Here is a 27,917-nt window from a genome sequence, read left to right on the forward strand (position 1 = left end):
GGAAGATGTCCTCCTCACACGTCGACTGCAAGGCCTGGAAGATCTCTTTAGGACAACACTAGGGCTCAGGGGGTGCAGGAGGAGGCATGCAGGCAGCAGGGTAGTGGGAGCTATGGAGCAGGGTGCTGAGGAAACACATCCCTCCCAGGAGACAGAGAAAGATGAGAGGGCAGTAGGAGAGAGAAGAGGAATTCCCTTTAGGTCTGTCTTTTTTAATGAGTGTTTTTACTCATGTCTGAATTGGCTGAAGGCCTTTTACAGCCTTTTCCAGTCCTAGAGGATCTGTTCATGGTGGTATCCCAGCATCATTGTCCACACTGTCTTGATCATTGTGTGTGCCCAGAGAGAAGCAGCAGGGGACAAAACAAGTAGATGAGCATAACTCCTACCACTTGTCTTACATGGCAACTGGCCTTGTCAGGGCTGGAGGTGCCTTGCCTCACTCTGTGCTCTGCCCTTGGAAGCAGTTCCTGCTCACAGACCAGCCAGCACAGCTTCCCTGGGTGTCAAGGCTCAGTGAGAGAAAGGGTCTCCAGCAGATGATGATTCATGGTTGATGGTTTTAGCCAGAGCTGGATTAAATCAACTCCTCTCTTCCATGGCTCTGCCAGGTCTCATGGCCCAGGGAGGGGAGGAGAGAGGAGAAATAATGAAATTTCCCATCCAGAATCGAGGGGGATTTATAGCTGTTGTGATAACCTCGGCCATTAGTGAGGCTCGCACAAGAAACCATGCTGATTTCCAAATTCTGATTTACTAAACAACAAAATGAAAACTCAACATAAATCATTTCTGCTCACACAAGTGGCAGCTGTGGGGAGGCTGCCACAGGGATATACGAGGGCTGGTGCCTGGTTGTCTCCTCTGAGCTCTGCCCAGCCCAGGCACTGGATGGAAGTCTGGGCACATCCACCTTGCCCTGCCATGAAGTGCAGCAGCCACTCCTGGGGCAGGAGCACAGAGCCAAACTAATGATATCAGGGCAGTGGCTTCATACTGGGACAGTGGCTCCAGTAGGTCCAGGCAGGGCATTGAGAAACTGGGACAAGTCCACAGAGAGGAGCAGGATAGGATTTTCCACTGTTTATCTAGGCAAAGCCATAGCCATGCCAAGCCAGTGCTAGAGACTGTCCTGTTGCTGGTGGGAGGCTGGTCTGGAGACCCTGCATCCCCTTCCACCAACCTGCTGAGATCCTGGATTTACAGGAGAACATTTCCGCCAGGCATTGATGAATCAGCCCAGGATGTTTTTGCTTTCTTTTACATGCAGTCCCTTTAGTCTAAGGGTGCTATCAGCATCTTTCCTGAGAAGATACACCTGCCTTCCCAAACCAGATGGCAATGTTCTCATCCTAAGAAATATCAGCATTTTCCAGTGCTACTACTAAATGTGACATGGGAGTTTATAAAAAGAAAAAAAGTTAAAAACCCAAGAACTTACATGGTAACAGGGTATGTTGGACATAGGACAGTGTGTCCCATGGCAGCAGGGCATGGATGGTGCTAGATGCACCAAACCAATATCAGGCGCCTGAGAACCTGAACAGCTCTCAGGACATGCATGGATTGAGTCAGGACAATGTTTGGTGTAACTGTACATTTCAGGATCACTTTCCAAGTGAAGGGGAACAATGGGGCAGATCATAAAAAATCATCACTATTACCATGGTAGTGAAGCACATCCAATATCCTCAGGCTTCTGTTAGGAAAACCTGGACATGTATTGCTCTGTCTTACCATAAAAGACAGCGGAAGGGCCAGGTTGTTTGTGCAACAGCCCTAACCTGTAAGGTTAGAATTAAATTGGTGAGAAGGGAAACAGGCAAGTTGAACGCACTGATATATATGTATGGACACATCACATCATAGCAGAGAGAAGTTACTATCCTGATAAGATAAAGACAACCTGACACACTGCCAACCAAATGGTACAGGGGAAGTTTCAAATAGTTGAATGTGCTCAGTACTAAGGACAGGAATAAATAATATTAATTTGCAAAATGAAAATATACAGCAAGCCTCTACAGAAATAAAAGGAGGTTTGCTGGGGCAGAACTAGGCAATTGTCAGCTCAGGAAAATGCAGTATCTAAGGCAGAGAAATAAATAGAAGGTGCTTGGACTCAGTACAATTCACTGACCTCTTGGAGATCCATCACTGCTGCAGGCAGCAGGAAGGGAGACTGGACATGGCTCCAGGGGGATTTGGTGTCCCAGGTCTGTGACTCCCTGAACTCCACAGCGGGGTCATGTTCCCAGCATCAGCCTCAACCTGGGAAACAAGCAAAAACTCTGGACAAAACCCCTAAAATAGGACTTTATAATTTCTTTCCCCATCTATGTCCCTGCAATTATTCGTGGAAGAAGCTCATTCCCTAGATTTGCTAGGATCCTTTTTATGTGCCTGTGATCGGAGAGTGACATCTGTAAGATGAAAAACTGCATTGCAGTAGGAAATTAGCTAGACTTGCCTTACTGGTAAGTAGCAAACTAGCCTGCAAACCCCAATATCATACTGAATCTGGTTTCACAAAACATCTCCCTACAGAGACTTCCATAGAATTCAAATATTTAGTCCTTATTCACAGGTTATGCTGGAGGATGTGTTGCTCTTTGCTGAGCAGGGGCGTGCACACTGCACAGTGACAATTGTTTTGAGGCTTGCACAGAAGAAAATATTGTTTCTGGATAAATAATCCCATCACATAACCCATAGCACATGTTCAGCATCCAATGAGAAGAGTTCCATCAGTCAGCGCATTTTCATCAGTGCATGGCATTGTGTCATCCAAAGCACAATCCTGGCCCTTGAGACTCAAGAGACATCGTGGTGCAGACCCTGAATTATTGGACCAGGGTTACTGGCTATTGATTTCAGAGTTAATCTTACAGAGTCCTCAGCCTTCAAGGTGCTGTAGAACTCACAAAGTGTATGGGGCAAAGCACTGCCCTAAGGCTTAGGCATTGAGCAGGTCTCTGTGTTTTATACCACGTGCAGGGGCTCTTCAGGACTGCCCTCAGATACGCTGGTGCAATCAGGGTAGTCTGTGCTCCAGTGCAGGTTACACCTCCATTCCCACATTATGCCTGGACCATTCCAGCGTTGCTGTGATCACAGGAAGAAAATTCTCCTGAGACTGAAAAATGTTAGCATTAAATTCTGCCCAGAAAATCACTGTCTAGGATGCAGAAACACTGAGGTGCTGCAGAGTCCTCCAAGACATCCAGGTCATCTGGGGATCTGGCTGTACCTCGCCAGGCCTAACAGGAGTGGATTGTCTGCCCCAGGATGAGCCCCATCTTCCTGCCTGATAACTAAAGTCTGATCAAAACAATTTTGTCTCCCAGCAAACTCTCCTGCAACAGTTTGCTGTAGTGGGGACTCCCCAGCTCCATTCCAAACCTGTATCCTTATCAGTCTTTGCCAAATCCATGAAATTTCTTCAAGAAATAGCTAAACTGTACACAGGCTTTGTGTCCTGGGTCATAAATACCATCTGGCCTTGTAGATAATGTACTGAGGCCAGCTCGTTACTGTACAGTTCATCAACTGCCAGGATTTCAATTCTTTAGAGAGTCACAGAGTAGTTTGTGTTGAAGGGACCTTAAAGTTCATCCCATTCCCACCCTCTGCCATGGGCAGGAACACCTTCCACTATCCCAGGCTGCTCCCAGCCCTGTCCAGCCTGGCCTTGGGCACTGCCAGAGATGGGACAACCACAGCTGCTCTGGGCACCCTGTGCCAGGGCACAGGAAAGAATTTCTTCATTCACTTCTTCATTCACATCTAATCTAAATCTTTCTCTATTTTAAAGCTTTTCACCCTTATCCTATCCCAGTCTGTTCATGTAAAAAGTCTCTCTCCCTCTTTTTTATAACCCTCTTTCTCAATTGTCATTGCAAAAATTTAGATCAAGAGACTTTTTGACTGGATGGGATGCATTCTGCATGTAAGAGTCCCTGCATTGACTTTAGAAACTAATTGCAAGCAGGGAATGAGGAGGCCAACACTGAGAAACAGGTGATGGGATAAGATAGGGCAGGATGGTGTGGCATGGCATGAAATTACATGGTGCAGGGAAGGGATGGCCAGGGATGGAGGGCAGAGGTGTCATGCTAGTGATGTCACCTGAATGTCCCATCATCACCTGTGGGAGCTTCTTACAGCAGATACCAATGGCAAAAAAAAAAAAAAGTGCAGTATTTTTCTTTGCAGTAAAAGAAAAATAGTTTAATGGGTTTTGTACCTCATTGCCTCTTTGCTGCCATTTTCAGCCCACATTTTTGCACTGAAATACCTCAAGCTACTCAATACAACTGCTCCTCTAGGTCTCCCCTACTTGACAAGGCTGTTGAGAAATCTCAGATTCTCATTGAGGCTGCCTGTTTGTGGTGGCAATAGAGGGGAAAAGAGTCGCTAAAAACACACAAAAGCTCTGGAGATGGAGCTGGGCCCATGCAGGGTTCCAAACCCCACTGAGAAACCCTTGTTCGGTAATAAAAATATTCCAAGCCATTTAGTAAAACTTGACAAATGGCATGAAAGTGTTTCACAGCTCTGGTCATTTTCCCATCTGTGACGACCCAGGAACCAAACAGAGCTGAGTTTGTAAAGGACTGTGGGGGAGCAGGGCTTATTAGATTACAAAGAACATGACTTGTGAGAAAACCCAAAAAGTCATGGTTTTTGTCATGAAAGTCTAGGCTGTGACAAATTCAGTGTGTTAATCATGATAGATTTTTACTGGAAATCATCAGCTCAGAGCAGGGTCATTACAGCACTAGCCTCATGCCCCAGTCAAGCCCTCCTGCCTCAGCCGTGGAGAGCAGTGATAAAGCTACGCCCTGGGATTATCCTTCTGTGGACCAAGGAGACAAACTGGGGCATTCGTCCCCCAAAAAAGGGACCGCAGACTCCTCTCTCTCACAACAGCCTCCTTTGTGTCTGGGGCTGGCTGGACCATTTTCTCTGACCAAATCTGTGTTTCACATCTCTGCCTGCCTGACCCATCCCTTGTTCCTGCAGATAAATCACCCTCTTGTCCTCCTTGGGAAGTATGGTCCGTGATCACAAATGAACCTTTCTCCACAGGGCACATTGATGTCAACCCACAGCTTTATTTTTTCACTTCTTCCATTTCCCCCCCCACCCTTATCCTCTGTTTGTGAGCATCTTTCAAACAGGTCCCCTTCCCATTTGGCCCAGAGGTTCCTTTTCTGTGCTTGCAAGCCTCCCCATCCTGCACAATTGCTTTCCCATCAGATAGCACACCTCATGCTGGGCTGCTTTCTCGTGGTGTGGAGGGAGAAATAACTGCAAGGGGGGCCTGGGAAGCACGTGTGGTAGACACAATTTTAGCTGCTAATCACTGCACTGCCAAGACAGTGCTTGAGCTGCAGCAATAGCTTTGGAGAGAGTGGTTCAATGGGAAGAAGAGGCCAGGGTGATGAGCTGGTGTGCTCAGTGATGGGGATGGAGAACAGGCACTGGAGAAAGAGTAGGAAGAGGTCAGTGGCTGGTAGGGAGGAGAGTGAAGGTCTGTGATGGGCTGGTGTGCAGGAGTCTGAACTTTGTCAGAAGAGTATGAAGAACAAAATGAAGGGAATCACACCTAGGATGAAACGAAAGAGGTGGCTAGGGTTGGAAGGGGACAGTGAAGAAGGACTGCATCAGCAGACACAAGTTTGAAGAATCACAGAATGAAGTAGGTTGGAAAAGACCTTTGATATCATCAAGTCCAACCTATGACCTAATCTAACACCTCTTCATCAACTAAATCATGGCACTGAATGACATGTCCAATGTTTGTTTAAACATGCCCAGGGATAGCGACTCCACTACCTCCCTGAGCAGATGATTCATTGCCCAATCATTCTTTCAGTCAAGAATTTTTTTCTTGACATCTAACCTAATCTTCCCCTGGCACAGCTTAAGACTGTGTCTCCTTGTTCTGTCAGTGGTTGCTTGGGAGAAGAGACTGACCTGGCTACAACCACCTTTCAAGGTAGTTGTAGAGAGTGGTAAGGGTTCCCCTGAGCCTCCTTGTGTCCATGCTAAACAATCCCAGCTCTGTCAGCTGTTCTTCATAGGGCTTCTTCTTTTACAAGCTCTTCACCAGCCTTGTTGCCCTCCTCTGGACACATTTGAGCATCTCAATGTACTTCCTAAATTGAGGGGCCCAGAACTGGACACTCTACTCAAGGTACCAGTGCCAAGTCTAGGGCAAGAATTACTTTCCTGGCCTTGCTGGCCACACTAAGAAGACAGCTCAGCTGAGAAAAGCCCCTGCCACAGCCCTGCAGGGAAAGATCTTTCCTTGTTGTTCCACACCCCTCAGCCCTTGCTGGCAGCAGCCCTGCTCTCCAGGCTGTGCTGGGGTTGATGCCACTGCAGGGCCCTGAGAGCTGCCCCAGCTGTCCCTACCAGAGGACACGGTGACGTGAAGGTCTCACTGTGGTCCCCAGGGCAAGGGCCTGTTCTGGGCTTCCCCAGAGACAGTCATTCCTAGGCTGTGCACTGTTGGATATCAGTAAGCCGCTTCCCATTCCCTCCAGCTGGGTTCCAGGGTTTCCCAGCACCTCCTCCAGAATTCCTGTCAGCATTTTGCTTGTTTAATCTTCATGCTGGGTGCCACATGGAGAAGGGAGGCAAAGAGCAGCTCATGCCAGTAGAATATGACTGTTTTAAGCCAGCAAAGGAGGATGCTCAGCTAAGCAAACCTGCAAACCAGAACCACATTATCCTACCCCAGAAAAGTACCAAGAGCTTCAGGGCTGTTCCACTGACTCCTTTAGAGCCATATTGCCTGGCAGAGCCCCTTTCCCAGCAGTGGCATCCCAGCATCCTACTGTCCAACAGAGGGTGCCACATACACCACAAAAAAGGGCAATGGGAACCCTCCCTCCTTCACTGCAGCTCCCTCCTCTTTCTCTCTGGCCCTCCCTATCTTGGCTTTTCTCCCCTGTTCCTTTTCATGCTTGCTTGTCCCTTCCTGCTTATTAACTCTCCAACACACCTGAGGAACGTGCTCCCCTCTACAGATCTGCACAGAGGATTTATGAGCCCAGCTCTCAGGGGAAGGAGCCTGGGCATAAATCACAGAATATTTAAGAATGTGATCTGCATTTATTACACTTAATACTATATTTAGCATGTCCAAGAGGACCTTATAATCAGAGACAGTGCAGATCTCAGTCTGGGGTCCTGGGGGAACCCATCCACTTGGTGAACATGTGTGAAGCCCAAAATCAGCAAGAGCAAATTTATGTTTGAATTCTTTACCAAGTTTATTCACCTAATTAGGGCTGCATATCATGCTGATGATTTCCTGAATTGGGCTGGGAATCTGGGGCCCAGGATCACTGCTTGTCTCCGCATACACAGCAGCCACACTGGTTCATCCTCCAGGACCGTGCCAGCAAAATCTGTGAGCATCTGTCACACTGAGGGGTGACAGCTCTGGTGGGTGATCATTGGCCTTCTAATCCCAGGCTAATGCCCTGTGCTCCAGCTCAGCCTCAGCCTGCCGCTGAAAAAAAACAGAAAGTCTCCTTGTATTTCATAGACCGTGCTTGGACCTGTTTCCTTTCCTGTTTGCTGGTATTTAATGCTCCATGATCCCAGGCCAGACCTGTGCTTCCCCACCAACTGTGCTGGACCAGAAACTTACCTTCATCTTCTACAAAATAGGCAGCTTGGTGGTCTCATTTGTGGATCTCAGAGCCTTTGCCAGAAGTTTGGACTCAGGTAAAGGATGACTTGATAGACTGGTGATGGAGTGCAGGGAAAAGAGGGTATGAAATGAGGACTTTGGTCCTCGTTGTTGTCCAAAACTGATGGCAACATAGGTCAGTCAGGAAGTAGGAGTCTGGTCCCTTCAGCAGGAGGACAGACCTTCTCCAGCCATGCTGAAACAGTCATTCCCATCCTGCTTCTGTTTCCATGCGGCTGAAATTCCCCAGCCAGCAGATAAAAAAGAGAGAGAAGAGCATGATGCTTTTTTCCAGCTGAAGTGTCCCTGGACTAGTGAGCACTTGGCAGGGCAAAACCATGAACCCCCTCTCTGCAGCCCTAGCTGATCAGGACAGCCAGTCACACAGGATACACCCATGCCCATGCAGCACCAGGACTGGTGGTGGCAACTCATCACAGTGACCAGGTCACCCTCCACCATCTCCCAGCTGAATCTGACTGAGCATCCTTCCCAAAATAACGGAGGGAGAGGCATGGGCTGCTAACAGGAGCAGCTGTCTGTCCTCTTGGCACACTGCTTAAACCCAAGTGCAGAAAAAGCCCCATGTGTTGTTCTCCTGGTGCTGAGAGGTTTATGCAGTGACCCTCTCAAGCACCCCACGCCCAGTGGACAAGCTCTGCCTCTCAAAAGGGGCTCTTCCAACCTCAGGCACATCAGAGATGCTATGACAGTACCAATTGATACAGGGTCTTGTGCAGTGCTGGCATCAACAGAGACATTTCCTCACCTTGCTGAGGTCGTGGTGCCCCATCCAGGCATCACCACAGCAGCCAAAGCTTCCCTCCTTCCTGGAGAGCCCTGCTGTCCGTGGCGCCTGCCTGGGAGCCCTGGGACCCTCGCCTGGGTGCGTGCGTGTCGGTCTGTCTGTCTCCTTTCACAATTTTCCAGGAAAGTTGCTTTGATTTACGAGCCGTGGACAGTGCTAGCTGAGTGCTCAGGAGGGCTTGATTACAGTTTCCCAGAGGAAGCTGTCTGTTTGGAGATGGCAAGGTGACAGGGTTTATACAGCACAGCACAATGTGTCTAAGCAAAGCTGTCAGCCGGAGACAGATGAAGTGACTGAGAAAGCCCATTACTTCATTCACACCTCAACGGGCAAACAATAAAACACTTACACACAGCGGGCGGTGCAGGGGGAGTGGTCCACCAGCCCCTGAAAAAATACACCAAGCTGCTGTGGAGGCATTTGCTGCACTCCTGGCTCAGCAGGATGGGGCAAAGGAAAGGACAGAAGGGACAAGCAGCACGGAGAGAAAATGTGTCACTCCTCGCAGACAGGCATTTGTCCCCACGGTGAGGTGCCACGTTGTTATGTCGAGTCATAACAAACCCCTGGCTTGTGTTTCCTCAGCAGCAGGAGCAGCAAAAGGCCAGGCCTGAACAAGGGACCCATCTTGGATCACGCATGAGGCCCCTGGCCCACGCAACCTCTCCAAGGAGACTGGTGCTCACACTGCTGGGGCCAAGAGGTGGCCCTGAGTGAGGGACCCACAGGAGGGTGTGCTGGGCAGGCATGACCTGCTCTGCTGACCTGAGTGTCCATTTTGCCCACTTTACCTGTGAGCAGTGCCTGGGTTTGCACAGAGGCCACGAGCAGTGGGCCATGAACGCAGAGCTCCTGCTCCCACCATGCACAGCCCCTCCATGGTGACCTGCTGTCACCAGCCACCCCACCCACACAAGGAGGTGACTGGGGCACACACAGGCAACAGGTTGTCAGTGAAGAGCAATCAGCACTAAAAGATTTGGCAAAATGTGTGTTTTTCTTTCATCAAATCACCTCACACAAACCTGCAGGTCAGTGATCCTAGCATGTGGAGAAAGCTGTAACCCTGCTCCCTCAGGACGACTACTGCAACAATGAGAGGGGCAGAAACAACCTCCAGCCCCCCCTGACACCCCCCAGGCAGCAACCTCGTGCACAGTGGAATAACAGGACAATAAAATCAGCAGTGTTGACACTGGGAAACACTCACTGTATGTCCTTGGCTGACACTCAAGTATCTGAAAGTAATGACTCAGGATGCAATTCCTGTTAGGAAGCCTGTTTTGCTTTTACTGCTGCCTCCCAGATGAACGGGCCCCTAGGAGAAGGTACATTCATCTCTCCTAGGGTTCAGCGGAAGCTGAGCTCTGCTAATGCTCCTGCCTTGAACTCTTTGCCAGACTAAGCTCTCCTCAAAAGCAGAAAATTAATTACCTGGCAGGTTTATGGGCTTTTCACAGGAAAGAGAAACCCCTGATGTTCTCACTCACAGTGTTGGGGATGGAAAGCACCAGCACTGAGCTTATTTATCGCTATGAGGTGCCAATGCCAAGCTCACATGCTAAAATTTTCTAGGAAACTTAGTAATGCCCAAATAGCTTTGAAGTTCAGCCTACAAACTGTGCCATGCAAAGCACAGGTGGTCAATTTTAATGCCACAGAGACCCTGGCCATTGCCATGTGGCTGGGAAAGCAATCCCACACCAGTTTAGGAATCCCTCCTCCCGGTGTGGAGCCCAGAAGAAAGAGGTTTCCTTACTTTCCTTTTCTGGGAGATATTCCTAATCTAGTTTCTGTACATTAGGCAAGAGTATAGGACATGCTGTGGTAGGTGCTGATGCTTTGGCTCTGATGGATTTTGCTTTTTCATGTGATTTCCCCCTGCTCTATTACAGCATTACTAGCTGTATAGAATGATGAAATGGTTTGGGCTGGAAGGAACCTTAAAACTACACCCTGCCATGGGTAGGGACGCCGTCTACTATCTCAGGTTGCTCCAAGCCCCGTCCAACCTGGCCTTGAATACTCCCAGGGATGGGGCAGCCACAGCTTCTGTGGACAGCCTGTGCCAGGGCCTCATATAAATGAACCAAGGTTACTCATCACACCAAGCCTAGGTGCACTGTAGCAGAAGACACATTGCTCTTTCAATGTTTTTTCCATTCTATCTGATGGAGTTATCTGGGACAGTTTCAGATTAAAGGAAAAAAACCAACAAACCAAACTTTAAAAAATCATAATTTGTTTTGGAAATAATCCTAATCAAACATGGCCACAGAAAAAACAATGTTTCATAAAAATGGGATATTTTGAAAGAAGACCCTTTATTTCCAAAGGAAACAGGACTTGTTCCTAATCATAGTGTGGGATTCCTCCTGGCCACATTAGACCAGGCCAGCCTTGCCTGGGGATAGGAGCTGGCGCAGCCATTCAACACAGCACAGCTCCCACCACAGCAGAGCCTTACATGCACACACACAGGTGTTTTATTATTGAAAAGTGTATTGAAGGATGAAAAATTATCCTTTCTCTCCCCATCCCTCCCTCTCCATGCCAGCATCTAACACATGTGCCTTGACATCTGCAATATCAGGGGCATTGCAGCAGCTAAAGGTTTTGCCCAGTTTCTGTAGGAAATAAGGATATTCCCAATTTACTTGTTAAAACCCTCGTTATCAGCATCATGTTACAGGCTTTCCAGAAGCCTGGCAGCCCTGGCAGATGAAGCCAGCTCTCTGTGGCTGCCATGGACAGCTCTGTGCTTTGCAGCCCTGCAGCCGGAGCTGCCGAGCACAATTGTGCAGCCAGTGTCACAGGCTCGGCTGTGCAGCAGAGCAGCCTCCCTGGAGCAGCCAGCCTGCTCCTTCTGGGGCAGGGCTGGGACACCTGGACCTTCTGGAACCTTCTGGGACCAGACAGACCCAATGTGCCTTTGCCTCATCAGGCTCTGCTGAAGTTTTTTGGAGTTCAGAGGGAGGCGTGACAGCTTCCAACTTCCAATCAGTTTTTTCTTTAAGCCAGTGTCATGCTTTTAAAAGGTAATGTGTCACATGCAAAAACCCACAAACTCACCCAAGAAACCCACTTTTTGACACCTCAGAAGCCCTTTACAGACAAACCCCTCAACTGCAGACAGTGTTATTTTGCAGATGTGCAGAAATCCTCTCCTTAGATGGCAGTTGCTGCCCAGCTCTTCTACCTGCAAATGTTACAGGGAGACCTACATGGGCTTTTCCTGGCTAGCCAGGTGATTTTTTCACACCTAGCCATTGCAGCAGTGCTTTCCCAAGCAGTGTGCTCCCAGTAGAAAGGGGTCCTGCACTGAGTGATGCTGTATTTTGCAGGAGAACAACACATCACACCTCTGCTTTTAGCTCAAATTCAGGTCGGAGCTGACCCTTTGCTAGCCACTCTGACTCAATTTGCCCCAAGGTGAGATGTTTCTAATGTCTCTCCCTGTAGCAGGTTTAATTTTGGGGCAAATGGGTGACAATTTGCCTTATTTCGCAGTTTGTGACTAGATCCTGGCTCCCTGCTAGAGAAATATTTCTGGAGAGGCAAAGAAGAACTTTCATGGAGCTGAAAGGCAGAGTTGCAGCCAGGGTCAAATCACGCTGCTTGATTCAAACATACACCCTAGGAAAAAGGAATGAAGATGAGACACATCCCCTTCGGCAGGGGCAGCATCCCACTATCTCTCACCTCTCAGTGACACTTAGGGGAGCTTCCATTTATCTTGGATATGAATATCTGGGGTGCTGCAGGACAAGCAATATCCCTTTGGCCTCATCTGACATTTGGTTGAGGCAGGAAGCTGGGGTGGGTGTGGGATGTGCAGGCTCCATGCACTGCCATAGTAAATAGTGTTACAAAACTCCCAGCACCGTGTTCTGGTGGTGTTCCAGCAGGACATTCAGATAATGGGAAACTGCAGAAATAAATCTGAGTCTTGGCTCTCCACAGCCTGGGATCTGCCCAGCTGGATCCAAGACATGGGCTGGCCTTACAGCACCCACAGTCCAATGGGATCAGAAGCAGGGCTGCTGCCTTTTGCTTCTCTGCCCCACCTGCCTTCCCAAAAATAAACCCAGATTCTTGGAAGATAAAGCCCTTCAAGATCCCTTGAACTTTACTTTTAGAGTTGGGGTTTTTTTTTCTCCTTTTAAGTTTGCTGTTTCCAGAGGTTTCAGCTGTTTCTTTGGATCTGAAAGTGATGAAAGAAAGGAAGCAAACACCAGACAGCACTTCCAGCCACTCTAAAACACCAGTCTGGGGGTACACTGTAATCCAGCCCCCTCAAACCCTCCAGCCTCAGTATGCTGTACACAGACACTCACCTGCAGATCCCCTGACAGCTGGAGCTGAGCATGAGATGAAGCTGTTCTAGTGGAAGAATTACTGTCTCTCTCTGATCCACCAGGCAGAACCCAAGGGGAGGTCTCAGCTCTAGGAGCAGACTTAGGCCCCTGTATATCACATGGGACTGGACTCAGGTTGGTAGCGTGTGCTGCTGGGGCACAGTTGGAAACACCAAAGGCAGGACCTGGAGCTGTTTCTCAGAACTATTGGCCAAACCATGAGGAAACTGATCGGAGCTGAGGCACAGGGACCCATCCTTTCTATTTCAGTCAGGGAGGGCTGCATCCCTTTGGAGCACCTCTCCAGCACTCAGGTTCTCACTTTGGGATCAGTCAACTTGCTTGACCTCCTTAGGCAAGGGTCCTCATTTTTCGTAGAATCAGAGAATCATAGAATGATTCAGGTTGGAAGGAGCCTTAAAGCCAATCCAGTCCCAGCCCCTGCCATGGCAGGGACACTTTCCACTATCCCAGGGTGCTCCCAGCCCCATCCAGCCTGGCCTTGGACACCTCCAGGGATCCAGGGGCAGCCACAGCTGCTCTGGGCACCCTGTGCCAGGATGCTATCACTCTCACAGGGAAGAATTTCTTTCTAATAACAAATCTAAACCTGTCCTCCTTCAGCTTCATCATCTACATTCATCAACCTGCCCTTCATCAGCTGCATTAGTTTTTACTTCTCTTCAAGAAAGCTTCCCAGAAAGCTGTGTAAGCTGTACGGGAGGACCTTCCAAAGTGTTTCTTCTGGTGCCAGCAGACTGCAAAGCCCATCTTCTGGTGACAGGCCAATGGCTCCAAGCAGCAGCTTCTCATGCACAAAGTGAACAGTGTCACCACTGCTCAGTGGTGGGTGAGACAGAGTTTCTGTAGCCTTTGGCCAAACTCACCTGTGGTGAGGCACTCAACTGCAGATGCTCATGTGCTGGGTACTCAACAGAGTAGATGGGGACACCACAAACACACATCATCCAAATCAGCCTTTTGTTGAATCCAACACTTGTGGCTACCAGACCACAAAATGTTCCCAGAGACAAAGAGCACCGTGGTGTGCTAGCAGCCCCCAGACAAGTGGGGGCTTGGGGGACAGACAGACAACCAACAATTGAGCAGAGCATCACTCCACATTACAGGAAACATGGTGGGCAGTTAGCTCTGGTTTTGAAAATAAACCATGCTTTGTTTTTATTTTGCTAGCTTAGGCCAAAGAGCTGAAATGAAGCTGCAGCCCAGCAATTAGTGCTGAATTTCCCATAAAGATTAAACTGAGAGATTTTTTAATCAGAAAATATAAAAGAAAAATGTTTCATGAATAGCATAAGGTTTACAAGCCCATCCATCAAAACTGGGAACTAATAACATAGCTAGAATAGAAATGGGATTAAGGCCCAAAGGAGTCACTTACCATAAGATCAGATGTTGTCATGCACTGGGCGTCCAAACTGGCCCACAGTGGTGGCCCAGTGCACCAGCATCAATAGGGTCAGATGCAGGGGAACAGATGTGGGCAGAAAGTGGCCTGAACTGGAACGTCTCACCAAGTCTCTGCAGAGAACCAGGACCAGGAATTTGGTTGAATTTTTCAGGTCAAATTCAGGAGTTGAAGGGAATGCACTTTTAAATTTGAATGGAGTTGCCTCCCGAGTCCTTGATTCATTTGTAGGATACTAGACATTTTACAGGAGGTGCTGGGGAACAAGATGTGTTCCCTGCAGAGCTTTTCCTGGCACACAATGCTTAATGGGTTATGGTTGGTCAGAAAGCCACAAAAGTCATGCTGCTGGAGATGATGCACAGCTGCAGGTGTATATCAAACTCCTCCAATGACAATCCCTGGAAACAAACAGAGCAGAAAAATTTGGGCAAACTGTGGGTTGTTCACCCAGTCAAACCACTGCAGAGGCAGAACATCTTCATGCAGAGGAGGCCAGGAGAACAGAGACATTTGACATCAGCAGAAAACTCTCCTGAAGTGTCCCTGTGCAATAGCAAAAAAGTGCAGGGTGTTCTGAGGCCAAAACATGTAGGTTTTCAGGATACCTGTGGGAGCATGATGCTGGGTAAGGAGCATCAGGGAATAGAACTGAACAGGGTGTGAAAGACAGACTCCCCGAAGAGCCTGTGAGAGACTGGAATGTTAATGGTTAATAATTCCAAACAATTGGCCGCTTGCAAAAGCAGCAAGTGCTTTGCTGACTATGCCCAAAGTAACCGCCCAGGGGCAGAAGGGGTGCACAAACACACACACAGACACACACACAGACTCACAGACACAGACACACACACAGACACACAGACAGACAGACACACAGACACAAACACACACACACAGACACACACACACAGACAACACACACAGACAGACAGACACACAGACACACAGACACACACACAGACACACACACACACAGACACAGACACAGATACACAGACACAGACACAGACACACACACAGACACAGACACAGACACAGATACACAGACACAGACTGACACACACACACACACACACAGAGACACACACACATATCCCGAGAGGATGATGAACTCTGAGACAGATAAGGGAAGAGGCCAGTAATGAGCAGATTTTGCAGGCAGGATATTTCTTTTTATCATGTCCTTACTTACATAATTGGCTCAGGTGTGAAAACTCCCTTCCAGGGAAGTACTGGGGACATTCACATATAAATCTGAAGTTATTATTCCCTTTCTGATGGGCCATAATTGGTTCAGTTAAAATGACAAGAGAGGCTGCTGTCATGTCTTAAAAAGTGTCATAAACCATCAAAAGCCCTCGAAGTTCCCCTGATCCACTCTGATCCAAGTCACACAGCATGGAACTCTCTGACCAAGGGGGAGGTACCTGGCTGTTCCCATCGAGCCTGAGCATATATTAACCATTCAATATTACATTTTTCAGGCTTCCTCCATCCCTGGCAGATCAAGACTGTGAACATCATTTCGACCAACTTACATAGACATTTTCCATTGAAACCAAACTATTCTAAAAAACTCCTACATATTGTATATGTATTTATAAGCACTGATCATTCAGTGTTATTTCCCTCTAATCCACCCCAAGGAATATATTAATCTGGGTTACCTTCTCCTTCTGGAGCAGGTTGTAACACAGTCAACAATTCTTCCTGTGAGAATGGGATAAAGAAAGAGGCAAATAAATCCGTTTGTCTCTGGCCAGGTCCTTCTGACAAACAATGGCTGTGTTTCAGGCAGGTCTGGTTTTACAGCCCCCCTGTGCCAGCGTGACATACCCATAACTCTGCTCATTCTGCAAGGAAAGCCAGAAGTTAATTACAGTGAGGCATGTAACAAAATTCCAGCGAAGGAAGAGGGCTCCAAGGTTGACTTTCCACACACTGCCCAAGGTTGCATCTCAGTGCCCTCCTTACATGCACACACTTTCCTTTGCACATCCCAGGTGCAAAGGAGGAGCCTGAGATTGGCCCAGCATCCCTGTGCTCACCATCTCTTGTGGCACACACATACTTGACAGTGAGACCATGGGGGATCTGGAGAATGCTGCTGACAGGGAAAACTGCCCAGGTGATGGGGGCAAGAGGGCTGTGGTGAGAGGTGACCAAGAAGAAGTGAGGAAGACATTCATTCAGTACTGAAGCATCACCCTGTGGCACCACAATTCTCTGGTGCATCACAATGAGGGCCAGAGCAGTGCTCCTCATTCACAGGTGGGCTCTGGAGTGTGGTTGAGGTACTGCTAAAGGAATAAAGGATGGAAAGCATCTGGGGTGTTGCAGATCCCAGTCTGTGAAAGGAATGTGAAATGATGGGCATGCAGAGCTGTTCCAGCCAGGCTGCCCAGCCCAGTCACCTGCCTGTTTCTTGCCAGCAGATCTTTGGATGCAGCTGGTGCTCTGCCCACCTGCAGAACAAGATGGCCCATGCAGGGCAGGGGGAGGGATCTTCCATGTCAGGAATCACAGATTGTTTCTTGGGATGTGAGAGCTCCCTACGGCAGCAACAAGACCTCCAGAGCTCCAGATGAGAGACACAGAGACCCATGCCAAAAGAGGAAGGAGTCCCATGGAATGGCCTGAGCCATGCTCCACATCGTACTCCCAGCTGCACCAGGGCAGTTCCCCAGGAATCGATGCTGAACAGGACATTCAGCATTCACGAGTTGCTTCTGACCCATCTGTCCAAGAAGGAGCAGCAAGGGATGGTATTCAGAGTCCTGAGCCAAACAGGGGCTCAGCCAGGCTCTCCAGCTCTGAAACAGGTACAGGACTGGACAGAATGAGTTTCTGTGGGAGCAGGGCAAGCACCAGCACCCCCTCCCTACCTTGCTGCAGGGGAGGTGGGGGGGAGCAGGGCCAGCTGGAGGCCACAGTGTCCCCGTTTGGTGGAGACAGATCTGTTCTCCACCACTGCTCAGGAATGCAGCTCGAGGTGGAGCAGCAGGTGCTGGAAGGAGGCTCTCGCCATCCAAGAAAAATACCAGCCCTGCTCACCAAGGGAAAGGAGCAGAAGCAGCCCCTACATAGCAAGATTTATGGTCCCCAGCAGGCTGGAAAAAATCCAGTGAACATTTCAGCAAATCCAGCCTCTGTCAGAAGTTACAGAGTGATAGGTGTAAGTCCCAGCCAGACCTGCAGCTGCTGCCTCTCCTGAGTCAGCCCCGGGCCGCCAGTGAAGTCACCCTTGCACCTCAGGCTGTGGGGATGGCAGTGGGGGCACCTCTGCACCACGGGAAACATCACACTGAATGCATGGGACTGTCTTTAGAGGAGCTCTGAGGAGCACAGGGCTCATCTACAGAAAAGCTTGGAGATGGGTCAGGGTTGTTCACAGCATCCACTTTCCAGGTCCCAAGCTGGGTCACCTTGTCTGGTGTCATCTTCTAGGACTCACACCCTGTTTGCAAATATTTCCTGTTGCCCATCAAGGGTGCCCACAAGGACTGTGTCCACAAACCCCACACAGACAGCTTTCCCCTTCATGCAGGAGATTGTTGCCCCTTCCAAGGATCTCACAAGCCTTGAACAGATGAGCAAGAGGAGGAAAAAACAGAGGTGATTCCCTTAAAAGTCATTAACATGCTTATTAGTATTGACTAATGCCAGATCTCAGCCCTTGTCATCCTCTCATCCTCACCTGCAGGCTTTTTGGGACAAGGCCAGTCTCCTTGACTTTTGATAATACCTGCCATACAGAGGATGATAAAATCATCAGCTTTCTGCAGCTGGCAGGGGCCAATGCTTCTCATCCATCCTTTCATCAGCCCCATTCACCTCGTGCTGTATCCCTGGGAAACTCCTCCCACACCCCCCCAGCCCCTAGATTTCCAGGGCTTTTTGCACAGTAAAACCAGTCCTGATGTTGAGATAATGACTGTTCCAGTAACCACATGCAACAAGATGGGAGATTTCTGGCTCTTTTCTGTCACAGACATATTTTATGAAAAATCCTTTCGTTATGATCTTTTCTCCTGAGAAGCCGAGAGGCCTCAGAAACGAAATGTAAACAATGGTTATCTGCTGCTGTGGAATGCAACAGGTGAATCTTTGATTGGTCTCATGTGGTTGTTTTTAATTAATGGCCAGTCCAGCTGTCTCAGACTGTCTGGTCAGTCACAAGATTATATTATCATTCCTTTCTATTCCTTTCAAGCCTTCTGATGAAATCCTTTTTTCTATTCTTTTAGTATAGTTTTAAAATATTATTTTCTTTTAATATAATATATATCATAAAATAATAAATCAGCCTTCTGAAACATGGAGTCAAGATTCTCATCTCTTCCCTCGTTCTGGGACCCCTACAAACACCACCACATCTTTTCCAGAACGAAAACTGTTGTGTGCCCTTCCCACATGTTCTGCTGCAGGGGAAGCGTCTGAATGCCCCAAAACCTCAGTGGTCTCCAATGAGGGGATGAGTTAGGACCCTTCTGCCAGATTTTTGTTATCTGAGACATGTCATGGTCCAGCTGCTGCCAATTCTCCACAGAAACTCCAGCATCTCTCTGGAGACTAGGGTCAGCATACCAGGTTTTTGCTGTTTTTCCCATAGGCTGATTCTCCCTCCCAAAGGACAAAATTTGAGGGTCACTCATGGTCCTTTACCTCCACAGAAAAGTCAGCTTCTCCCTCCAGCATCTCTAAAGCTGGGCAAGCCAAGATGCTGGGGCTGTGGTACATTTGGGTTAGAGATGTAGCAGTTTTTCTTCATCCTCATGCCTCTCACACAGGGCCAAATCCTCCATGTCCTGTTGCAGGCTGGTGCCCAGCCCCAGTGCTCAGACCTGCTGCACCCCCTCCCTTCATCGTTAGACCTGGAGCCATGCAGGACCTGTGTCCTGGGGTGACGTTATGATGCTTGTATATCCCCATTCATCTGTTCTGTGCCTTTAAGACCGGCTCTGAAGAGTGGAAGTTTTGTTTGGGTTTCTCTTATCAGGACACAGAGACAAGCGGTACACAGGGCTGTTTTTTCACTTCCAGTTTCAGCTTGCTGCTTTTGCTTGCTCTCTTTTTCTGCTCTTGCTTCTGCTCTGCTTTCTGCCTCTGCTTATTAGCTAGTTCTAGCTAAACAGTCCGCATTCCTTCCTGGACTGTTTCTCCTCTCCTGTTCCTGTGACCATCTCGAACCTGCTCCGGACTGGGACCCGGGAACACCGAAGGTTTGGCTGCAGCAGCTGGCCCAGCGCTGGAGGGACTGAGAACAGAGCAACCACCCCTGAAAGAGACTTTCTGATTTTGTCATCTTTCTCAAAGCAGTGTCATCGGGTATTGTTCATTTTGTGTGCTAGGGGGTGCGGGGCCAGTCAAATAAACAGGTTCTTTCCACCTCTCTCCGAGGAATTTTTTCCCAAACTGGTTGGGGGGAGGGGCCGTGTGGATTTCGCTTTCTGGAGGGGCCCTCCTTTGCAGATTCTTTAACAAATTTGCCCTAAACCAGGACAACCTGGCATTTTCCTGGTGTCACCCCTGGGTCCTGTGCAGGATGGCTGAGCCAGGAGGCTCCATGTCCATGGGGGCATGCTGGGCTCCCCAGTGGCAACTCCAAGGTAAGCATGCCCTGTGCTCCGGCTGTTCCCAGCCACAGCTTCATATCCTCACTGGAACTACCAGTTCACCAGGTCAGCCCCTTTGGAAAGCACTCCTGCTTCACTTTCCAAGTGCATCCATCCATTTTCCTAAGGCAGCAGAGGTCATGGGATAGCACTCTGTGCCTCTGTGTATCTCACTCAGCTCTCTAAAAGCTTGTCCAACTTTGTCTCCAAACATCCAGTGCAGCTTCTGGGTTGACAGTCCTGAGATAGTTTTGGGAGGAGGGTGGAGGATCTTCCTTCACACATGCCTGCAGGCTGCATGGGGAAGTTCAGATCTTAACCAACAAAGGATCCCTGCAGAGGCTGCTCCTCCAGGCACAACTCACCAGGAATTCCATCTCTAGTCTTTCTGCTCTTCCTAAATGAATGGTTCTTCAGTCAGATTTCTCAAACTACCCCTGCAGGGAGCCCTGCTTCAGCTTCTTTCTGGGGGAGCAGCAGAGATTCAGGAGCTGACAGGAATGGAGGTACATCTTGCATGAAGTACAGCATGGGACTCTCCTTCCCTCCAAGTGAAACCTGCTCGTAAACCTCTTTAGAGCCAGGAGTCAGCCCCAGCTCCACATTTTGGAGGCCCTTCCACTGTAACTGGGCATGTCTTTCCACCCACCCCTCTGCAACATCCCCCATCTCTCTCCCTCTCTGTGCCACACCTTCTTGGAAAGGAGCACTGAATCAGGAGGTCTGAGCACTCATCTTTGCTCCATGGTCTGAAACCTCTCCTCTGCCCTGGGGGGCTCTCTCAAGAAACCACCTCTGAGCATCCCCTCCCTGCCTGTGTCCCCAGAACGTGACAGAGACAGCAGCCACAGGCAGGCCCTGGCATTAGCAGGGGTCACTCTGGGGGATTGGCATCACCTGCTTTCAGGTGTCACCCTAACACCCAGTAACCCAAACTCAGGAGAGCCACTGCCTAGGTGAGGTCTTGTGTTGGTGTGTCTTGGGTTGTAATGTAAGGTGTAAGCAAAAGTACCTGTGCTATTAGCATCTGCATGAGCTGTTAAAATGGGTGGAGCAGTGTTCTTACCTTCTCCATGATAATTCAGCCCTGATAATTCCCTCCTGGGAAGCAGCAACCACTCTGGGAGGAGCCATCTCCCATAATAGTCCATGAATATCTCCTAGAATGACTCGTGGAATTATATCATCCCCCTGTGAGACGCCCTGGGGGAGGAACAGAACATTCCTATCTGTATGTAATCTGAGGCATGGAACACCATGGGAGCACTGTCACTGGATTCCCAGAGGACAAGAGCTGATAACCACCTCTGGACCTCCAGGGAAGGACCAGACCTTTCTACAGGATCAACTCCTCAACAAGACCACATTCATCACTCCAAGGGGGCTGTAGCTGCTATTTAATGGGAGCAGAGACAAGAGAGTGGCTCTGTCCTAGGAAGGGACACCTGCTGGGTTAGCTTTTGCAGGCTTCCCTAGGAGGGAAACCTGCTGCCTGAAGCCTTGTGTGCCAAAGGCAATGGGCCTGAAACAGATAGTGAAAACATATTACAAGTGTAAAAATCCCTTTGGTTTTCTATATCCTGAAACTTTCCACTAACATAATCTGAATATTTGCAGCATTTTTCTCTAGAAAAACACATTTCAACCCAGAAACTAAGCAAGAGGGAGAGTCATGAAGCTGATGGGAGATTGGTCTCATCTTACTGTCTTCCTGCAGGTATTTCCCTGGGATCAGGGAGCCCTGGAGCATTCCCCAAGAGGAACATGGATACCCATATGCTGTCTATGTCCAAGGGTCAGTGCTCAGTGGGATGTGGAGGTGAGGCAGTGACAGGAGCAATGTGGGTACTTGCAGGGGATGGGGGTAGGGGGTGTCAGGCAAAGGTTGCACACTTCAAGGTCTGACCATCATTTAAATTAGCGAAGCAGCCAGATAAAACAACAAGGCCTTGTTATTTTTTTTCCTTAAAAAAAAATTTAATTTAAAAGCTCATTGCCTTCTGAAAAAAATAAAGGGGGTTGAAGTCTTTGATTTTTCCCCCTGGGCAATCTGTAATCCCTCAGCTAAATCACAAGCCCTTTAATTAAGACCTTAGTCATTTGAATTGTTAATGAAGATCCATTGGAGAACCATCATTCTCATTCCTGACTTCATCTTGTGCTCATTAGGGACTCCTGATTAAAATTCATCATCTCAAAAGATATTTATAACACTCTAACTATCCCTAGACCTCATTAATTCAAAGCCACCTGTTTGGAAAGAGATGGGGGGACCTAAACAGCACCAGGCAGGATCTGGGGCTAAGGAAATACTGTTGACTGATAGATGACAGCGTTGGCCTCGCTGCTCAGCATGGGAAGGGACACCAGCGCTGTAAGGGAGTAAGACACAATCCAGATTGTATTTAATGGGGTGAGAGAAGAGAAGGCTAAACAGCCACCAGCCAGAGAGAGATCCCCTCCTACATCGATGTCCTGAAATGTACAGGGGTATGAAGACTTGGAAATGTTGAACTACAGGAAGATAGCACTCCATGACTCCTTCTCTGTCCTGTGGACAGACAGATTTTACCTGTCTCAACAACTCAGCAGGGACACAGCCACTGGGTCATTCAGTCTGGCTGCTCCCTCCACAGTTTGTCCAACACTGATGTCCCATCCTGAACTCCAGCAAAGCTGAACCAGCCTCACAGACCTCACCCCTGGATGGGCTACAGGGTCTTCTTTCCAGACAAACCCCCAGTGGTAATAGTGAGAGAGCCCTAAAGCACCCATCTCTCCTTCCAGCCCATGCCTCAGTTTGCCTTTTGCCCTCCCACCATGTCCTCCCTTGCACCACTGGAAGTTAAGCAGAAGCTCTGCCTCTTCCACTTCTCCTTCTTGTCCTCTGCCATCACCCACATGCTGCCCTCCCTTTTCCTCTCCCCCATCCATGCTCTCTCTCATGGCTCCCTTTTCTCACCAGCTGTCCAGTCCTGAAGTTGTCCATGACTCTGCTCATCTGCATCAGTTGCTTTTGCCCAAGTTCAGCCTAAATTTGGGTCAGGCTCCCTGAGGCTAGGGACCAAGCCCAGGGATCACAACCATCAAAAGAGGTTTCTCTGGAGTAATTTGTTCCCTTGACCCAAAACAAACCCTTTCCTCTTAGACATCCAATGTTTTTGTTTAGCATCATGTTCTCCTGCTTTGGGTCAGTCTTTAAATAAAAATGCCCTATGAAAATAGGAAACGAGTTTCATTTCAAGGCTGTCCAATGAAATACTCCAGCACTTCTGAAATGATGCATGTTACCTTGAAAACATCTAGCAGGACCATGCTGACACTCTCAAATACTTCCAAATGACTGAAACCTGAACTTACAGCTCCTTTTGTTCCTGTTGAAACCCCGTTTTTGGTGAATTACTATGCATAAGAGTTCCAGCTGGCTGCTGCCACCCCTGCCCAGGTTTTGGTGTCCCATAGCCCAGGTGAGTTTTGGGACAGCTCATCTCAGGCCCTCCCACCTTGCATGTCCCCACCAGTCTGTGATAGCAGTATGTGCTGTTCTGATGTGTGAGGCCAAGGAGAGCCCTCCTTCCTCACCCAGCAGCTGAGCCCAGTCCTATTTGTACCAATCACCACAACACAAAGCAGGAAAAAATCCCTGTTGCTGTAGACGACAAAAAAGGATGATAAATGCACTTTGAATCTCTTTGCCTCTAGACAGACACATTTAAAAGTGACCTGCAAGGGACCTGCCCTTTTTGGTCCCAAATAATAGAAGCTCTGAATGAATTTTAACACTGGGTTTATTCTCTTTATGCTTTTTTTTTCCTGTTAAAAACTCAGGTCCCTGTGCAAGCCCCTGAATGAGTGAGAGCAATGAGGATGCAACAGGAGGGAAGAGTGAACACAAGTGAATGAAAAATGGCTTTTAAAAACTTTCCAAAGTGCCTAGCTATTATCCTGCTGGAGTGGGAGAGGACGCTATTTAACACAGTTTGCTTTGTGCTTGACAGATTTATTTAACTCCAACAATTGTGTGGCGTTCAGAGAAAAGAAGCCTTTGTTGGAGTCACAGTTCTCCATGGCAAGAAGTCTCCATGCCCTTGCTAGAGTGAGGCCACTTTGCATGGAAGAATGAGCTGCTTATTTGGCATGGGTGACCCCAGAGCCCACTGCCTGCTGGGAGGCACAGTCTGGGATGGTCCATCTGACAGCAGCTTCAAGCTTGGGCTCTGTCTGTGGTAGCCAGGAAAGCATCACAGCTGTGTGCGTCCAGCCCAGAGAGCCTGGGTTCTTCTGAGCAATAGAAAGATTCGGGATCTGGGACAAAAATCCCTGGCTGCTAGGAATTTCTCTTGAACTTCCCAAAGGGGCTTGCTTACATTTGAAATTTTACAGATAGCATTTGAGTAAATTTTGTGTGATGAACCTGTTATTTTGATATTGGAACAAAGGATGATCCACCTGGGTTGAACAGAGGTAACCACACTACCCCAACAGGCCCTCAATCTTGGCAAGTTTCATGAGGGCAAAGCTGTCACTGAAGCCTGTCTGCCTGGAGCTGGCTCCAAGGAATATTTGGAAACAGAGCTGTTGTCTTGGACCCATGACTGTGGAGCAGAGTTTCTGCACCTGCAGGACTCTTCTACCTTCCATATGTGCATGGAACGGCATCAGTTGTAAGGATGAGCTTGGTACTTACACAAAGGAGTCTCTCAGCCTTTCCCTTTGGCCCACTTTGCTCCAGAGTAGGCAGATTGTTTGGAAAGATCTGAAGGCTGGGAGAGATAATCACAGGTTGGGTCAGGTTGAAAGAGACCACAGTGGGATCATGGAGTCCCACCTCCCTGCCTCAGCAGAGTCATCCCAGAGCACATGGGAGGAAGATTTTGTTCAGATGGTTCTGGAATATCCCCAGTGAGAGAGACTCCACACTCTTTCTGGACAAAGGGAAAGGGAAGAGGGTTGTCATGGACAGTACCCACCAGCTCCTACCTTCTGCTAGCAACAGGACCACACGTCACAGGGAAGGAGCAGTGTGCTGCTAACAGGCACAACACCATGATATGTCTCTCACAGCGCTAGCAGAGGACAGAAATCTCACTCAAGTCAAAAATATCTTTCACCAACATCTTTCCACTTATCAACACAAATAAATGCCATCAAGGCCAGACCATGCTATCCCTTGGCTGCTCCCTTGCAGGACAAGGTGTGCCATGAATGTACCTCAGCCATCCCATCCCATCCCATCCCATCCCATCCCATCCCATCCCATCCCATCCCATCCCATCCCATCCCATCCCATCCCATCCCATCCCATCCCTGGGTTGCAGTGATTCAGGTGTGTGGTGCAGGGTGCACATGGCTCCCATGCAGCTCACAGGCCATGACACAGCCCAGGCTTTGTGTCTGGGCCCCCACGACCACCCATGACCCCTACACTAGTGGCAGCTGCCACCACAAGCCACTGCCTCCCTCTTGTGGGTGAATTTGGGGAGGTATGAGGGAGAGCACTCAGGAAGCCCTTGCAAGGCTGGCACCTACAGAAACACCCCTCTCACCTCCCCAGACAGGGAACATCCACCAAGCATGCCATCCTCTCCAGCTCCTGGGAAGACAAATCTGTAGAGCCCCCAAAGCTTCATCCTGCCACAGATCCTCATGGTGGGCTCACACAGCCAAACAGAGCCTTCCCAATGGGCTGACAAAGTCAGATCCTGCTCTCTCTGTGACTGCTGAGACTGGGACTGAGGTAAAGGAGCAGCGTCCAAACACTCCTGGAGCTCTGGCAACCTTGAGGCCTTGCCCATTCCCTGGGGAACCTGTTCAGTGCTCCACCACCCTCTGGGGGAAGAATTTTTTCTTAACATCCAGCCTAAATCTGCCCTGACCCAAGTTGATAGCATTCCCTGTCTCTGGGCATCAGAGAGCAGAGATTGGTTCTTGCCCCCTCGCAGCCTCGGGAGGAGGCTGTGAACCACCTGACCCTTGAGATGATCAGCGTTGGCCAGAGCACGGGAGAGGAAACCAGCCTGTCCAGGGCCACAGCCAGCCCATGGAGCATTTGGGAGCAGACAGCAGTGGAGAACAGCAGCTTCTCCACAGGACCCACTGTCTGTTCAGGACTGTGGTTCCCATCTGAAAAACCCAGGTTTCTCCAAACCCTTGGAGCTTGAAGCTTCCAAGCCTTTGGAAGACCATCTGAGTCCCCACATGGAACTGGAACAAAAATAGGAATGGAGGGCCAAGGGAGCTATTAAAATCCCTTCAGGGGCACGATGGGTGGCAGGATAATCCCAGCTGCTCACAGACTGAGATAGCCCCAAGGGATGCTTTAAGAGGCCTGAAGATTAAAAAAAAGGCTGAAAAGAAATAGTCAGGGGAACTGAACAAGAATATGCAAACTCAGCTAAGACCTGCAAGGAAATGATAAAGGCCAGGGAAAAACAGAGAAAAATAACACTGCCAAGAAGGCTACTGGGAATAAGAAGGAATTTTGCAAATTGCAGCAAAGGGAAAGCAAATATAGTGTGAGTCAGACCATTAATAAATGAGAAGGGAATGCAAATTAATGAGAATTCAGAAGCAGCTGAGGTACTGACCTGCTTTCAGATTTTCTGTTTCATTCCCAACACAACTGAGTCCTGGGAGGCATTAACCCTTTCCTCTGTACCCTGCAGGACTGAACATGGTACCGTCAGTTCAGAAAGTCTGCAAGCCTCTGGCACTACAGGGGCCTCCTTCAAACTCCTTCATGCACTTATGCAAAACTTCATCGCAGCTGAACTACAGCAGTCTTTGATGGATTCCTCAGCCATTGGGCACTCTTCTCCTGCAAGTACTCATTCCCACGTGGCGGGGCTCATACAAGAGCCTGTGGAAGGTCTTCTCTCGCATGTCCCACCCCTCTTCTTCATTCTTCTGTTTTGTTTATTTTATTGATCTGAGTCAATTTAAAACAGTTTTCCACAATTTTTTCCTAGACAGCTAGAGTAGAAACCAGCTTCTCTATTTACTCCTGCTGGGAAATCTGGATCCTAACCAGTACAAACCAATGCAGCTCCACCATGGCCATCAGAGGGTTCTCTGATCCACCCACACCCTTTGGCCAAAGCAAGAGGGTCGAGGCACTTGTCATTCATAAGGCAGACCAGTCAGATATCTGGCTCCATTCTTCACTGTCTCTTCAGGAGGTCCCAGCACAACCTGTCTGCTGAGTAGCAGCAGTTTGTTTTATGGATCAGCTCCTGTTTGACAATGTATTCATTGATCTTTGCCACTACCAACCTCTGCATTCCTCATTCCCAAACTGAACTGCATCACTCCAGGACCCACCAGTGCCTCAGCCTGAACCTTCGCCTCCTGCTCCCAGCAGCATTATTTGCAGGGCAAGGTCCTGCAGCCTCTCAGTCACATTGATTTTTGCCCTTCACAGCAGCCCCAAGACACTTCACAGCAATCATCCTGCCAGGAGACACTTATGGATTTTCATGTCCTGATTTTGCAAGGAGAAGCAAAATCCAGAGGCAACAGTTAGGGAAGCCTGTAGTTAAAGCTCTTCTGGCCTCTGACAGACATTCACTGTCTTAGCTGCACTTTCCCAGGCTGCATGCCTGTGTACACTGGGTAGCTGAAGAGTATTTTCAGTTAAACCAGCACTGCTGTCAGTCAGGGAATGAAAATCTGGCTTTGGAAACCATTGGAGGGCTCTACAATTGATGCAAGAGTCAGAGGTGCCATGGAGATGTGCATGGTCTTCCATGGGGTTTTTTCTCTTTGTCCTTGCCTAAGTACTTAAATAAATGTGCATTTGTCTCCTGAAGGACCTGGAACTTGGTGTTTATAGCTCCCTATTCCAATCCTCTCCAAACTGGAATATGGGCAGGCAGAGGGTTGCACACCAAGTCCCACCTTCTCTGAGGGTCCCTCTTGTCATATGCATTTTTACAAGTTCTTGACCTGCTGTTGGAAATAGTTGCCAATGGCTTAAGCCCTTCTTCAGAGGCTT

At 48.8% G+C, this 27,917-nt stretch overlaps 1 long non-coding RNA gene across 1 annotated transcript in view; it reads right to left on the reverse strand.

Moving 5' to 3' along the window:
- The window catches only part of LOC113460121 (uncharacterized), a 30,862-nt gene extending 5,687 nt beyond the window's left edge, over window positions 1-25,175 (reverse strand). Inside the window, exons 1-6 of the long non-coding RNA XR_012583736.1 lie at window positions 20,991-25,175; window positions 15,977-16,019; window positions 14,280-14,707; window positions 7,670-7,947; window positions 7,295-7,528; window positions 2,141-2,271 (exon numbers count right to left, since the gene is read on the reverse strand). This is a non-coding gene — a long non-coding RNA (uncharacterized LOC113460121). The remainder of the gene's footprint in view (window positions 1-2,140; window positions 2,272-7,294; window positions 7,529-7,669; window positions 7,948-14,279; window positions 14,708-15,976; window positions 16,020-20,990) is intronic.
- Window positions 25,176-27,917: the final 2,742 nt, after the last annotated feature.

Source organism: Zonotrichia albicollis, chromosome 25 (assembly GCF_047830755.1).
Source record: "Zonotrichia albicollis isolate bZonAlb1 chromosome 25, bZonAlb1.hap1, whole genome shotgun sequence".
Classification (NCBI taxonomy): domain Eukaryota; kingdom Metazoa; phylum Chordata; class Aves; order Passeriformes; family Passerellidae; genus Zonotrichia; species Zonotrichia albicollis.